The sequence below is a fragment of the Coptis chinensis genome, chromosome 1 (assembly GCF_015680905.1).
Source record: "Coptis chinensis isolate HL-2020 chromosome 1, ASM1568090v1, whole genome shotgun sequence".
Taxonomy (NCBI): Eukaryota; Viridiplantae; Streptophyta; class Magnoliopsida; order Ranunculales; family Ranunculaceae; genus Coptis; species Coptis chinensis.
In genome coordinates, this window is record NC_141456.1 from 31,764,334 (window position 1) to 31,779,782 (window position 15,449).

The 15,449-nt window shown below is 35.7% G+C and overlaps 1 long non-coding RNA gene across 3 annotated transcripts; it reads left to right on the forward strand.

The window, feature by feature from the left end:
* Positions 1–10,549: 10,549 nt before the first annotated feature.
* LOC147523489 (uncharacterized) lies at positions 10,550–14,131 on the forward strand. Of its 3 annotated transcripts, XR_015196494.1 has the most exons (8): positions 10,550–10,967; positions 11,122–11,198; positions 11,289–11,376; positions 12,353–12,395; positions 13,159–13,230; positions 13,466–13,522; positions 13,604–13,755; positions 13,845–14,131. It is a non-coding gene; the product is annotated as an uncharacterized LOC147523489 (long non-coding RNA). The 3 variants fall into 3 exon arrangements; XR_015196492.1 differs by lacking the exon at positions 12,353–12,395; XR_015196495.1 differs by lacking the exon at positions 12,353–12,395 and having other exon boundaries at positions 13,645–13,755.
* The last annotated feature ends 1,318 nt before the right edge of the window (positions 14,132–15,449 follow it).

Consider the following 15,449-nt stretch of genomic DNA (forward strand, 5'->3'; position numbering starts at 1 on the left):
TCTTACGATATCTTAAAAATATATCGAGAAATATAGTGCGAAATCTGACTTGATAAAATAGCTTTTAAGAAAAATCACAACCAAACATGTTTATTTAAAAACTGTTTTTAGAATAAATACTTTTTCATAAAAATGTTTTTTAAGAAAAAATGATTTTTTGAAAAAATGAGAACCAAACACCCACTAATATTTTTTTCACGAGTGTTTTTTGTCACATTGAGAAGACTCAATGACCCACAATTTGTTGCATTTGATTTGACATATTTTTTTTATTGAGATTTGGGTTTTTGTGAAAATTTTCACTCAAAAAAATTTGTATTTTGTGCAATACATTCTCAACTCTTGGTTTGAGTAGATGAGGAGTATAGATTAGTACACATTGAGTGCATTTGACTTTTGGCGCATTGAAGAAAATGTCTTTTTTCATGTGGAAACTATGGAGTGGTTGCTCTTTATGTGGAGGTGTAACTTTTGCACACGCCATTGGAGATGCCCTCATGCTAAAACTTTCTTCACAAGCCCATTTTGAAGGGCATTTTTAACATAGAACAAACACGTACATGTGTAGCACTTACCCTAAACCCAATATGCACGTGGGTTGACAAAATAAAACTTATTGAAGAGTATCTTCACATAATTTCGGTTTCTAAAATCCTTTTGTGAAATTTTGTAAGCTGTTAGGACACAATGATAACAAAAAATAGATTGGATATACAAAAATTTTAAAATGGAATATCTCTGAAATTTCTTCAATTATATTATATTGATGTTTGATTGAAGGAAAAAAAAAAAAAAATAGTGACCTTATATTGTTCCAACACATTTTTATTTCAAGTGCAATTCTGGCTTCCTTCAAAGTTGGAGAACTATGGGTGAACTTGCAGTAGATGTGTGTACACTTTCCAAAAGCCCAACCTAAAAAATTAAATGACATTGAGAACGTATGTACACACAAATTTGGATACACATCAAGAACACCTTATTCATGAACACAAAAGAGTTTTAATTTACATGTGTACAATAGATCATACATGAACCAAAGAACTATGATCCCAAATAGACATCTACCGTTTCCAGCTAAATAAGGTTCATGTCTACAAATCTGCAACACACATGATGGCTGCCCTGTGAATGAAGTGCCAATCGCCAACAAAGTACTAAATAATATCAACTCCTAAAGTAACAAAAAACAATTTAATTTTCTTGATTCATGATAACATCAGCAGAAGAAAGTAGATAAATGAATTTGATTAATCATGTCTATTACACTTGTACCACAAAAATGTATAAAAGATCATCTATAAGATGCACAATAGACTGCCATTACGAACAAAGATATAAACCCATCTATCTATACTATTAGGAATAGCCCTACTACTCACATGACCTTTCAAACTTTTAGCCTTGTTGATAAGCACCCAAAACTGTATTATAAAACCCCGTAAAGACGTAACATTTCGGTCAATTTTATGCTTAATAATTATGAAATAATCGCATCTTCGTGCTTTTTGCAGGTTGGAACAACTAATGTAAAAATAATGATAAAACCAATATTTAAACACGGAATAGAGAGTATACATAAGCTTTCCAATCAAGTCCATATGAAGCCCAACAAAATCCGGACTAAAGCCCAAATACTCAAACAATACAGAATCCTAGGGGTGTGCAAGTGTCGGTTCGGGTTGGGTTTGGGCTAAAATCGACCACCAAACCGACTCTATCGGTTTATATAATATAATAACCGAACCGACCTGACCCAATGCAATTAACCAACCCGATATTTCTCTCACCTAACTGTTACCCGATCCAATTCGATGGTTTTTCGATTTACCCGACATTAACCGAACTGACCCGACAATTTGGTAGCAGTACCACTATCAGTACCAATTCAAGCTACGAAAATATAAAAGGGATGAAAACCAATACAAACACTGATTCTTTATTCATAGTTTCATACTCACCATTCTTATACTAAAACACTGATTAAGCACATAATAACCAAAAGATCTGGGCTACCACGAGGATATCTCTATAAGGATGAGTGTTTCGAGACCGTTGGATCCGAGATCCCACGGTCCGAAAATCAAAAACAAAAAAGAAGAGAGAGAATATGGGTTTGTTTTTTATTTTCGGACCGTTAGATCTCGGATCCAACGGTCTCGGCTGGCATCCCTATAGGGATATCCTCGTGGTAGACGAACTCTAACCAAAATAACCTACACACGTTTTGAGATGATTTTGATGTCTTAGAGACAGTACACAGACAGAGAGAGAAATAGTTCCATCACACTCACAGGAACACTCATAACAGTACAAAGTTTCCTCATCATATATGTCGTTTGAGGGCAAGGAGATGTTGCTTTGAATTATTGTTAGCAGAAGGCCTCAGGGCTTCTAGAGGACTGAGGGATTTGCCCACCATCATACTTCACATTTCCCTGACACCTATCAAACAAATAATGAAATGTGGTGGAACTTAACCAATGGAACTGTGAAAGTGAAGACTAAACCACCCCCAAACATCTCCCCAAATAAAATATATGCCTACACACTGGTGATTCTAATAGAACATGGTATAATAAACAAATATTCCAAGTCTCTTGCAACAACAAGGGGAAGGTAAGCAAAGCCCTCTTGGCCCTCCACGGCAAATTACACAGTCGCATGAAAGCTTCCAAGTCTCCTTCTAGTGTCATTCAAGACCAATCGCATAGAACTCATCATATTTTCTGGTTCAATTAATGGCACCATTGAACCATTCTCAAGTACCCCCTTCAAAAGAACAAACATTTTACTTAGATAACAATAATGCCAAAAAAACAAAAAGAGTAAACAGTGAAGTATCCTTACATGAACAAATCTCGCATTGTGAATAGTGGCAATAAATCAATAATGGTAAAGAGAAAAAAAAAAAAAAAGGAACCCCCAGAGCTAAACATTACAATTTTGTGAGTTGTGAAACTTGCAAGTAGAGTGTGGGTAAGAAACTATAAAGATTTGAAATGAGGGATCTGAATAGGTTTATTTATTGAATCAAAGAAGAACTTTAAGGTGTGGAGAGGCCAAAAAAAAAATCAAGATGTAGACGTTACTCTGACACAATTTAAGCTATGGGAAAATATAAGAAAATCACAGTTTCGTTGTGGTAGAATGGTAGAGGAATGGTGGTGAGAAAGCAAGAAATGAGACTGGTGGGGGGAGGTGGCGGCTCTGCCCTAGTTTTTTACTAATTGCGATACATAGTAATTGGTATGATACATTGAGATATTGCGGATCAGGTCGGTTATGTTCGGTTATCCCAAATCTAAACCGTGCACTAAACCGACATTGTCGGTTTTGCAATTTTACAAACCGACCCGAACCGTCTTAAATAGATAACCGACCCGTATAGCTCGGGTTGGGTTGGGTCGGTCGGTTTAGTCGGATACATCGGTTTTATGCACACCCCTACAGAATTCAGTCAAAAACGGGATTACGTGCACAAAAGCGTCAAACTTCCGAAGCTCATATCTCTTGAATCAGGACTCCAAATGCGACGAGTGAGCTGCCCAGACGATCAGTGCGATGAACTCTACGCATAAGTGGAAAGTTGTAAAAATGCCAAAAGACCGGACCACCACTGGACACTGGACACTGGACCACCACTGGACACTTAGGTGGGCCTACAAGATTTGATGAGTCGTCATGAAAGTCAAGACAAAGGTGCAAATAATTTGTACAAATTTGACACCTTGCATGAAATTAATGAAGTGGTTGGATTTAGGTGATGATTATCTAAAAAAAAGGAGAGGTGTCAAATGGGGGTTAGTTTTGGATAAGAGGAAAGTAAATAAGGGGGGAGTGTTTCACGTGGGAAAAGAGAAAAAGGCTCTCTTATGTAAAGGGGGGCTGATTTTGGAAGAGCTAGCATTTACTTCCCTGACTTTTATTTCTTTTACATGCCTTGTCTTTACTTTTTGGTTTTTGGGTAGTTTTTGTTGTTTTTTTAGAGAAAAACTTGTAACACTTAATGGTGGAAAACATTTTCTAGTTCTTGAAATAAACTTCTTCCTTAGGTAAAAAAAATAGGTTGTTATATCTTGTTTTTCTTCTCTCATTCTCTCTCATTTTTACTTATCTTACTTGTAGTTTTAATTAAATCCTAGGATCATGAGCTAAAACCCTCCCTTTGTGGAAGGTTAATGATGCTCATGTGAGGAACCCCTTTTGTACTGATTTTCTAGTAGTTGTTTATGAAAAATAAACTAGACTTTATATCCTACCCCAAAATGGTAGTGGTGTAGAGTCTAGTTAGGAATTAAGTTGATGAATTAGAGATAGGTCATTTCCTTGGTTTCTCATGCTAGCAATATAATCTTAGAGATAAGTTATGTTGTTAGGGATCAAAAATACAATCTGATTAGGATTTGTCTACAAATTCTAAAAGAATGTAAGATGCAATAAACTAGAGTCAAACAATAGAGGTTGTTTTTACATGAGGAGAACTAACTCTCCACACCTTTCTATAAATCGATTCTTACTTTGTTTTTAGTGTGCATGTTACGTAACTTTAGAGAATCTAGAAGAAAACTAAATAGTTTTAGTATAACCAACCATAAAGGATAAAAAGAAACTTACTCACTATGTTTCCTAACTTAAAGCATTAGAAATTTGTATGCTGTCCTAGAACTTAGATTGGTTCGAATCCCTTACTTAAACCATACGCACGAATACATGAGTAAGAATTTGAAATCTACACCGAAACGAGTTATACGAGTTATTCGTATCTTATGACCATAGAAGTGTAGAGATCAAATGGAGCCGCTGCCATTCTAAAGACCCAAGGACCTGTGCTTGCAAATTGGAATTGCTCCAAGGGGAAACCCCCCACTCTCATCCTTTCATTTATTTCTTTTTCTTGTGTTTTCTTTGTTTTTTTTTTTTTAAATTTTCCGCGTTTTGCTACTGATTCGCATACTGCTTTTGGTCGCACTTACAGGTTCCAAATGCTAGGACCTGGAAACTAGGCTACAACAAACACTAAGCTTACTGTGAAAAATTTGGCATGCTGTGCATGTTTCTTTTCTTTGGCGGACTTGCGGGACGCTAACAAGTTTCAAATTTTAATAGACTATTGTATGATTCAAATGTATGCAGTTATGTCGTAGTATGGACTATTATTTGCGTATTAGGCTAGAAATATACATGAATCATTTGAATACGTATGTGAATATCTATATATGATTAAGTGACTATGAATTGCATCTAAATATATATGTACATGTCCATGGTACTGTTTTGCATGGTTATATATATAAGTTGCATGATTAGCATATATATCAATATGGATGGAATATAATTGCATATTGGCATATTTAACTTTTGAGTTATACATAGTAATTAGGGTGTGTTTTGGTATTTTGGCCAAAACTTTGGTTACGGTTATCTGAATCACGTGTGTGAGCTCAATTCGAAAAGATCTCGACAGCGCGCATGCTGTCACCATCGTAGCTTAGTGGAGGTCATTTTCGAGGTCAAAATCCACTATTTTTCCCTCCAAAATCATCATTTTAGAAAATTGTCTTGTTTAATAAGTCGATTTTGTCATGAAAAAGAAGAACATTCCAACGAGGGTTAAAATCTGAGTTGGGTAATTTATTTATAAACCCTGCGGGGTGAAGCTGCTCTCTATATGACATTCCCAATCTCAATAAGTATTGACGAAATCGAATTATTATGCAATACAAGAGTCATATTTTAGTTTATGTATAATACGTTGCATGTTTAGTTTACATATTTGCATAGTAATATATATCCGCATATGTATAGCATCTTCGCATGCTACTGTAACTAGATACGTATGAGTGATTACAATTTGCCTGTTAGTGTAGATATATGTATAAGTAATATACATCTACCTATTTGTCTACATATACGTATTACTGATGTGTATTTGCTTGTACGTATCGAAGTATTTATTAATGATACAACCTTGTCTATTCGTATTGCTATACGTATGAGTAGAATATCTTCACATGCTACTGTATCTAGTAATGTATGAGTAGGTCGTATTTGCATGATTATACATTCTCCCTTGCATAAATTTTAATTAAAAAAAAAAAAAAAAATAGAACCTTGCATAAATTTTAATTCCATAAATCTTAATCATATTCCAACAGTGCCTAGGAAACTTGAAAGATTGAGGTTACTTAATAAGAACTGTGCTTGCACGGAAAGCCTCCCTCATATCTCTCTTGTGACCTGGCTTTTGGTTTATGCACACGTATTCCTTGCTTCACTGCCACGTTAGCAGCATCTTAGGCCTATGTTGTTCAACTCTAATGCTTAAAGATAATCATAAAATCCAAATAATAATACGTTCCTTCTGTCAATCTGGTTCAACTAAAGAATTTGAACATACTTATTGTAGGAGAAAATACGATAATCATTTAGGTAATTTCCCAACTCCATAATGTTCTTCATCTATTAATCCAAATCAACAAGATTCCTTGTCATCATTCCCTTCATTCGTTATGGCTGACAAAAATCCACCAGCTGAGAATCCCCTTTCGGACTTCTACACAGCATTACAGGAAGGACCTTCTTCCTGCATCAAACTCGAGGATATTGTAGGTGATTTTCTAATTTCTCCCACCGTTTTTAGTTTGTTACCTGTGTATCATGGTTTGGATCATGAAAAACAGTACAATCACCTTCGTAGGCTTCAACAAGTGGCCACAACATTTCACCATCCAGCCGTCTCTAAGGAACAACTCTTGCTTCGGTTGTTTCCATTCACTTTAGCGGATAAAGCGTCAGTTTGGCTAGCAGGACAACAACCACAATCCATAGACATATGGAATAAACTTGTTCAAGCTTTTATGCTACAATTTTATACTCAGAAGAAAACTACTGAAATGATTCAGAAAATTCAATTCTTTCGTCAAAATCCTTATGAATCCTTTACGGAAGCATGGAGTCGATTTACCGATCTTTTTTTAGAATGTCCTCATCACCAGCTAGACAAAGCTGTCCTTATTTGTTCATTCTTTAATGGACTTTCTGATCATAAAAAAGAAACACGTGATATAATGAACGACGGTTGCTTCATGGACAAAAGAGCTACTGAAGCATATACTTTTCATGAAAAACAAGCGAAAAGAGGTACACATTAGGGTAACATTGATTCTTCTAGGTCATCTAAGGATACTGTTACAAAAGCTACGTCTATTTTTTAGGTAAAACCCGATCCCGAATTGAAGAAACTGATAGAATCCCTCACTAAAAAAGTAAATGCTCTTGCAATTCAAGTAAACGATCAACTTCCACAATAGGTTATGAACGTTAACACTTCCCCATGTGTTCTATCTCTCAGTCCAGACCATCCCGATGCTTATTGTCCCTTGTTACATACTCCTCCTACCCAAACACAGGAGGAGGCATGTGTATTCAACATTCCTAATGCACCTTGGAGACAACATCCAAATTTTGCTTGGTGCCCGAATAATCAACAGATGGCTCCTCCAGGTTTCGCCAATCCACCTGTTCGACCAATCAACAATTTTATTCCATACTGCCAAAGAAATAATCAGCAATACCAACAAAGTCAAAATCTGTTTCAAAGTAATTCCAATGCTAACTATCAAAACAACCGCAGCTTTGTTCCAGCGAATCCAAATTCTGGCTATAATCAACCACTTCTAAGCAATAATCGTGAACTCGTCCCTGTTGCATAACCTATGCCTCTCGCTACCGATAGGACAAATGAGACTTTCTTCGCTTACATGAACCAGCAATCCCAAATCCTAACGTCTATCCAACAATCACTTCAACAATTAGCACAAGAAAAGAGTCAGAAAGGCGTGTTTCCCAGCCAAGTAATTCCAAACCCTAAGCCAGTGAACACTGGCTGTGAAGTCACAAATGCACCTAATACAAATGCTCCAAACCAAGGTGAGGTGAATGCAATAACTACTCTTCGTTCGGGCAAAACCGCTGATCAATCAAATCTGTATGCGATGATCAAACAAAAGTAAACGAAGATTCCAATGAATTTGCTCCCGATAATGAACCAACAGTGGAAACACCTAGTTCATCAAAGTCACCAACTAAAAAATCGGGAAACGAACGAGTGGATCCTTATACCAAATTTCGCCCTAAGGCACCATTTTCTGCCCGTTTGGCAAAGAATAAACCTGATGAAAATTTTGATGAAATTCGAGAAACTTTTAAGAATTTGACAATCAACTTACCCTTTCCCGATGCCCTAAAACAATTGCCAAAATATGCAAAATTTCTAAAAGATATGTGGACCACAAAAAGGAGAACAAATGTTCCTCAACAAGCATTCCTTACTGAACAGTTTCCGTCAATCACCGAATATAATGGTATAGTCAAATACAAGGACCCTGGTAGACCAACAGTTCCATGCACATTAGGTGACAAATATACGACTACTGCATTACTAGACCTAGGAGCGAGTGTGAACTTACTTCCTTATTACTTATTCAAACAACTAGGTCTTCATGAGCTTAAACCTACCACGATGACTCTACAATTAGCCGATCGTTCCATTAAGTATCCAAAAGGCATTATGGAAAACACACTTGTAAAAGTTTAAGACTTTTTCTATCCCATCGATTTTGTCATTTTGGATACAGAAGTTACCTGTGACTTTATTCCTATCATATTAGGGCGTCTGTTCCTAGCAACTGCTAATGCACTTATAAAATGTAGGGATGGTTCTATGACCATGTCCTTCATAAATCTTTCGGTCGAGGTTAATGTGTTCAAGTTGATGAAACAAATTCTAGAGAATGACATTGATGGGGAGGTTAACCTGGTTGACACCCTTGTGCAGGAATATTTCACGAACTCTTTTCCTGGGGGTGAAGTACACCAATTCCTTTCATGTGGCGATTCTGAATTTGATGTGGATGCTTATTCACAGGATGTAAATGAGTTATTAAAGTCAATACCACTAATTGACTCTACTACAGTCCTATCAAGCGACTTGGACGAACATCAATCTGTTTTCTATATGGAAGATGACATTCCTCAAGAATCTTTAATACCCACTTCTCCCACCCCTGACTTAAAGCCTATTCCTTCGGACTTAAAATACGTATATCTAGATCCAGATGGTAGTCACCCAATTATCATATCTTTACAATTGACTGCCGATCAGGAATCACGTTTAATTAAGGTCATCCAAGAACACCGTTCTGCTATTAGATGGTCTCTTGATGACATTAAAGGCATTGACCCTAAAGTATGCACCCATTGCATACATCTTGAAGAAAATGTCAAGACGTCACGTGAGCTGCAATGTCGTCTTAATCCCACCGTGAAGGAGGTGGTACGGGAAGAAATTTTAAGGTTACTCAATGTCGGTATTATTTACCCTCACTACTACAGAATGGCACATTTGCCACGGTAGGGGAGAAGTTTTATACCACTGTTCTACCAAAAACAGTGGCAAAAATGTTTATACCACGGTAGAAATTTATTAGTTATTTGTTTATTAGTGTATGCCACAGTTTCGTGTAAACCGTGGGATCTAGTTTCCCATATGCCACGGTTCCAATTATTCATGTTTTTTAACCTACAATACCCCACTGTTTCCCTCAAACAGTGGTTTATAACCTTTTTATTTTGGGGCGAAAAAATCTTATCTACCGTAGTACTGTGGCCTTTGAAATTTTACTCCAAAAACCCACACTCTCTCAAGAAAAAGGACTCCACGAACTCACTCAAAACGTGGTCGGCGTTATTTGCTCTCCAACTTCTACCCTTCTTTTAAGAACCCTAACAATATTGACGACCATGTGAGCTTGTTCAATTTGTGAGCTTCTCTGTTCGTGTTTTAATTCACTTCATCTGGTAAGCATTTCTTGTTTCCAAATTCTTATTTGTTTTGTTTTTTTTAATTGTGATTATAAGTCTATCTCGCTCTTAAATTTATGAATTTTACTTCAAAATTCACGCTTATTTGCTCTTTGGAGGAAACCTCATGAGGCTTCCTGGCAATTAAATTAACTAGGGTTGGACACTTAGATTGGGGTTTCTCTCTGTTCTTCTTTGTTGTTTTCTAGTGATTTATTTTAGTTGTACCGATCTACAAATTTGATTTTATGTTCTTTAAGTTGCTTGCCTTAAACTGTTTGATTGAACGAGTGTGTTGGTTGGATGGTGCGTTCTTGAAGCATGTAGCAATGACCAAGTAGCAGCTAATCTCTGTCTTTTCGGTTTATCGTCGATCTATAAAGTGTTTGATAAAATGTTGCAGTAATGGGGATTTTATTATGGGTTAAGGTCTTTGATGAATCGTTGCAGCACAAATTTAGAACTAAAATTTATCGATGGTTTATGAAATATCTTTGGATATTGATGTGCTTGCTTTGAAACACCTTTACACAGCCAACCGATGCTCTTGGATTTTTGAAATCCAACAGATGTTGAAAGGCAATCACTATCTAGGCAAGTATTACTGCGTCATTATGTGTTTCTTTTTTTATTAAACACTTCTGTCTATGATGTTCTTAAGATTTCATACTGAGATGACCTTAAACCCTTGACTGAGATATTAAAGTCAAGGATTGTTGTTCAGTCTGATGCCGATGAATGTGCGATTAGAAACTCAGATACTACCAGAGGTGCAGAAGCTATTGATGCTTCATTGAGCCAGAAAAATATAAATATACTTGATGATGAAAAGAAAGTAGTCTACTTAAATAGAGTTACAGGAGAAATTCCAACGCTTTTTCCTCAACCAACTGTAACTAATACATCACTCTTGGTACATTGTTCTATACCTAGGCGCTTTTTGTGCATGCCCACTTGCCCTGTCTGTTCATACATGTCAGACCTGGTACTTAGAAGCATGAGTTCTCATTATTTTGTTTTTCCTGATTTTGTAGTCACTAGATCTAGTTTGTGCTTCACCAATAGATATTGCAAGAGCTTACATGGGTACTTGAACATCAGAGGTAGGCGTTGCTTCCCAAAGTAAAGAGAAATCAACTCCCCTACTTGCTAATGCTTTTCTATCGAAGACATCTATTCTGGAACTTACCCCAAAGTCGTCATTATGTTTGCCTAATGCTACGGTTCAACAAAGTAATTCTTATTTAACACTAACAGATAGAGGCAGAGTTGGGGTTCAAAGTTTCCGTCCAACTCCTTATTCTAGAGCTGTTCATTCAAGATCTACTTCTAAGGTATTGTGAGTTTTAATTATGCCATTTTAGTCATTAAACGTAAGTCACACCTTGTTCAATCTTACATACACATGCTTATTATGCGACCAGTTGGAAGGTGGTGGTGGCAGATCTCGTAACATCTATCTTGTCAACAAATAGGAGGCAATTGCAAACTTCTGTATATGGCGGTAGTCAGGTGAAGTACTCTCGTATAAGTGGTTAACAATTGGTTTTGCTATGACATCATGCAAGGAACAAAATCAATGTGATATTATTCTGCTTCTGAATGTAGTAACCATAGTTAGAAACATTGTTTAGTTGAGCTATTACCTTATATATTTAAAGCCCAATGGATGGACTCAATCATTGGCTAATAAGCTTATTTCTTCTTGAAATACTTCTAATTACAATTTTATTTTTCTGAAGTTATTATTGATCACATTATTTGTCATATGTGTTATGATTATCTTATTGCATATACTCATATTGAAATTATAATAATCAACTCAAGTGGTATTGCTCTATGTTTTCTTCATTGGTGTAAGATGTTTTTTTTACTAATGTTATTGTTTTATATTTCAAGCAATCATAATAAGAAATGTTGCGTAGCTACTAACTGAAATGTTTCCATCTCCAACGGACGGGAAGTAAAACTCATTCATTGGTTTAGCTTATTTATACTTGTACTTATTTCTACTAATTAATTACGAGTATTTTTTCAAATACAGCCAAACCTCATTGCCTTTGGCATACGACCAGACCTCAATGCCTTAGGCATACGAGGATCTCATTTTAAACTCTTATACAACCATGGTTTACTTTGGTCTACCACTCTGCCAAGCCAACTGCAAACTTTCATTTTTGGTGTTATTTAATTTGTAAATATTAGGTGTTTAACTTTATTTATTATGAATGCTTTTTCTTTCTCCCTTTAGAATTCTTTATGACGAATTTGTGAGTTGCCTTGATGTCGTTGGATTTACAAACCTTCACTAGCCTTTAGTTGACGTTTTTATTACTACAATACATGTGTTCTGTTGTCATTTTTCACGTCTATATTTTTTTTACTACCTATGCATGATCTTTCGCGACACCCTAGCACTAAATATTAAATATAAGATTTAGGGTAGCAATGAACTTGATCACCTTCTTTATTTATTTTTCTTTTGCAGTGGACATTGTGTAATAATCTCGATATTCTTTAAGGGCATTTGGGTACCTTTCTATGAGCTTGGAAGTACAATTGTCATTTTTTTTCTTCTAGCTACGATACTTATCAGTTCTAATAAAAGTACACAAGGGATTAGATTTTTTTTTGCTCTATTTAAGTTCTTGTGTTAAATAGTGAATTTCATTTATGATTTAATTCATTAAGGCAGTTTAATTGTATCGTCTTATTTTGGGATGCGTAGGAATAATATGTAAGTAGGTTCATTTTTCTTAAGTTGCTACACGATTCACCTTATTGTGTAATTTTGGTTAACATTAAAAGGTCGTCATGCAGGTGTGTGTAGTAGATAAGTTTTCATGGATACTTGACACCTCTTACTTTTGAGTAATAAGGAGGAGTTGTATCTAATTGAATGTGCATATATGAAACGAGCTCTGGCATAACCAGGAGGGTAATTCAACTGGATGTTAATTCCCAGTCAATGTTTTAGGAGTTGAGTTGATCACCACACCAATGTTGGCTCTTTTGAATTTCAACCAGAGCGTTAGGTATAGAATGATACATCTTATCCATGGTGCAATTAGGTTAGGTGCTTTTACTGGAATTTGGAAACCCCTGAAAAAACCTATTTTGCCACTGAACTCAGATCTGCTACAGTGGTTTTTGCACTGACAATACATAGGCACATCTTAATGTTGATTTGTCTAAGAGCACAAAAGCTTAAGTTTTTTTTCCTAATAATGTAAAGGTTTAAGTGTTTAAACAAGGAAGGGGGTATGTTACACCTGATGCCTCACATTTTAATAGGGAAAGAGTACTAGCTCATCTGAAGAGGGAAGGACTAGCTGATGACTCAAATGCTCCTCATTCTCTAACCCCGTAAGTGAATATTGAGTATGTCATGTATGATGAGTATTGTTATAGTGTTAAGGGATAGGGACCCCTGATGGGCTTAAGGGCATGTGCCTGACTTGATTTTTTGTTGTGTCGTATGAAATAATAGTTCATATACCTATATTTGGCTTCATAATATTTGCTTGACGTGTTTATTTTCATGATTTCCTTTCTAAAAGTTATTATAAACTTGTTTTTACTATTTTGACATGGTCTTGAGGTGCCAATCTGACATGTGAAGCTTGATTTTCAAAATTCTTTACAAGTTACAACACAGGTGAGACCATCATGCTTTACATAGAGTCTTACATCACAAATATTTATTTCTCATATATTTGCATATTCTATGTGGTTTAAGACTGGAGTCCCCATATTTATGGTCAATCCTATCCGTGCCAGCAAATGATTCATGTTACAATGTGTATGGGACTGGTAAGGAGTGGGTATTATGTAATGAAGTTTATGAGAGAAATAATGGAAGCTTGTTCAGATAATTCTTTTGAAAATAAGGTATAAGTCGTCATACACTAGCATTCTCTATTTTGTGTTACTCTTCATTTTTTAGTTATTATATTACTCTATGATATTTGATCGTGCAGATAACAAATCTATCCCTCAAAGATACATACACACAAGAGGAACTTGATGTTGTTCGATTTGAAATTCTTAGATTCATCCAACATAACGTTCGAGCCAAGCGTTGTGTCTTAGCTAGGTTTTGACCCATTCCAGTTAAGGTTTGGTGTTTGGTCTCACCATTTTTTTGATATTTTAGATGGAACAAATAGATTGCTCTTTTGATTGATGGAACAAGTTAGGTCATTATTATTTTGATAGAACAAGTAAATTTGGATGTTTATTTCATTATTGATGACTCGAAAAAGTTCAAAACTCTTTTAGCAATTCAATGTCTTCGTGTTGGATGTTTAAATTTATTTCTTTTGTTCGTGTTACACTATGAATTGTTTATTTGAGCAATGTGTTTTTAAATCCAGTGTGGATATATATGGTAAAAATGGGCAGGTTGCAGGTTGAATGAATATGATTAGAATCTATTTTTTTAAAAAAATTGACTATAAACCACGGTTTGGTAAGAACTGAGGTATAAGCAGTTTATATACCCCACGGTATTTATCCAACCGTCATATTTAGTATCACTATTCCCCACGGTTCACATCGAATAGAGCATACTGTTCAGACTATTAACCACGGTTTGGAAATCCTAATACCACAGTTTTGACTAAAATCGTGGTATATAAGAGGTACTTTTCCCCATGGTTTTACTAGAAGTATTTGTCACGGTGGTTGTTACCATGGTATGAAAACAGTGGTTAAAGGATTTTTACCATTGTAAATAACAGTGGTATATGAGCTTTTCTGTAGTAGTGCATATCTCTGATAGTGTTTGGGTGAGTCCAGTGCACGTTGTTCCCAAGAAGTCTGGCATTACAATTGTGCGAAATGATAAAGATGAATGCATCTCTACTCGTATTCCAGTGAGGTGGCGAATATGCATTGACTATCGCAAACTTAATGCGGTCACTCGTAAATATCATTTCCCACTTCCCTTCATTGACTAGATGCTTGAACGGTTAGCGGGTCATGCATTTTACTGTTTTTTTTTATGGTTATTCAGGATATTTTCAAATAATCATAGATCCTGCTGATCAAGAAAAAACAACGTTCACCTGTCCTTTTGGTATATTTGCATATAAACGAATGCCTTTTGGCTTTTGTAATGCACCTGGTACATTCCAACGTTGTATGCTTCACATTTTCAGTGATATGGTTGAACGCTTTATGGAAGTGTTCATAGACGATTTCTCAATATATGGTAATTCTTTCGATAGCTGTCTATCAAATCTTAAAAAGGTTTTAGTACATTGTGAAGAGAAAAATCTCGTTCTTAATTGGAAAAAATGTCATTTTATGGTTACAAAAGGAATAGTTCTAGGTCATATTGTTTCAAAGGATGGAATCGAAGTCGATAAAGCTAAGATTGAAAAAATTGCTTCACTTCTTATACCAAAATCAGTTCACAACATACGTGCATTTCTAGGACACGCAGGATTCTATAGGAGATTTATTCAAGATTTCTCAAAGGTTGCTCGACCTTTAACAAATCTCCTGCTTAAAGATGTCGTATTTGATTTCACTTTCGATTGCAAACAAGCTTTTAAGACCTTAAAGTCCGCCCTGACTAC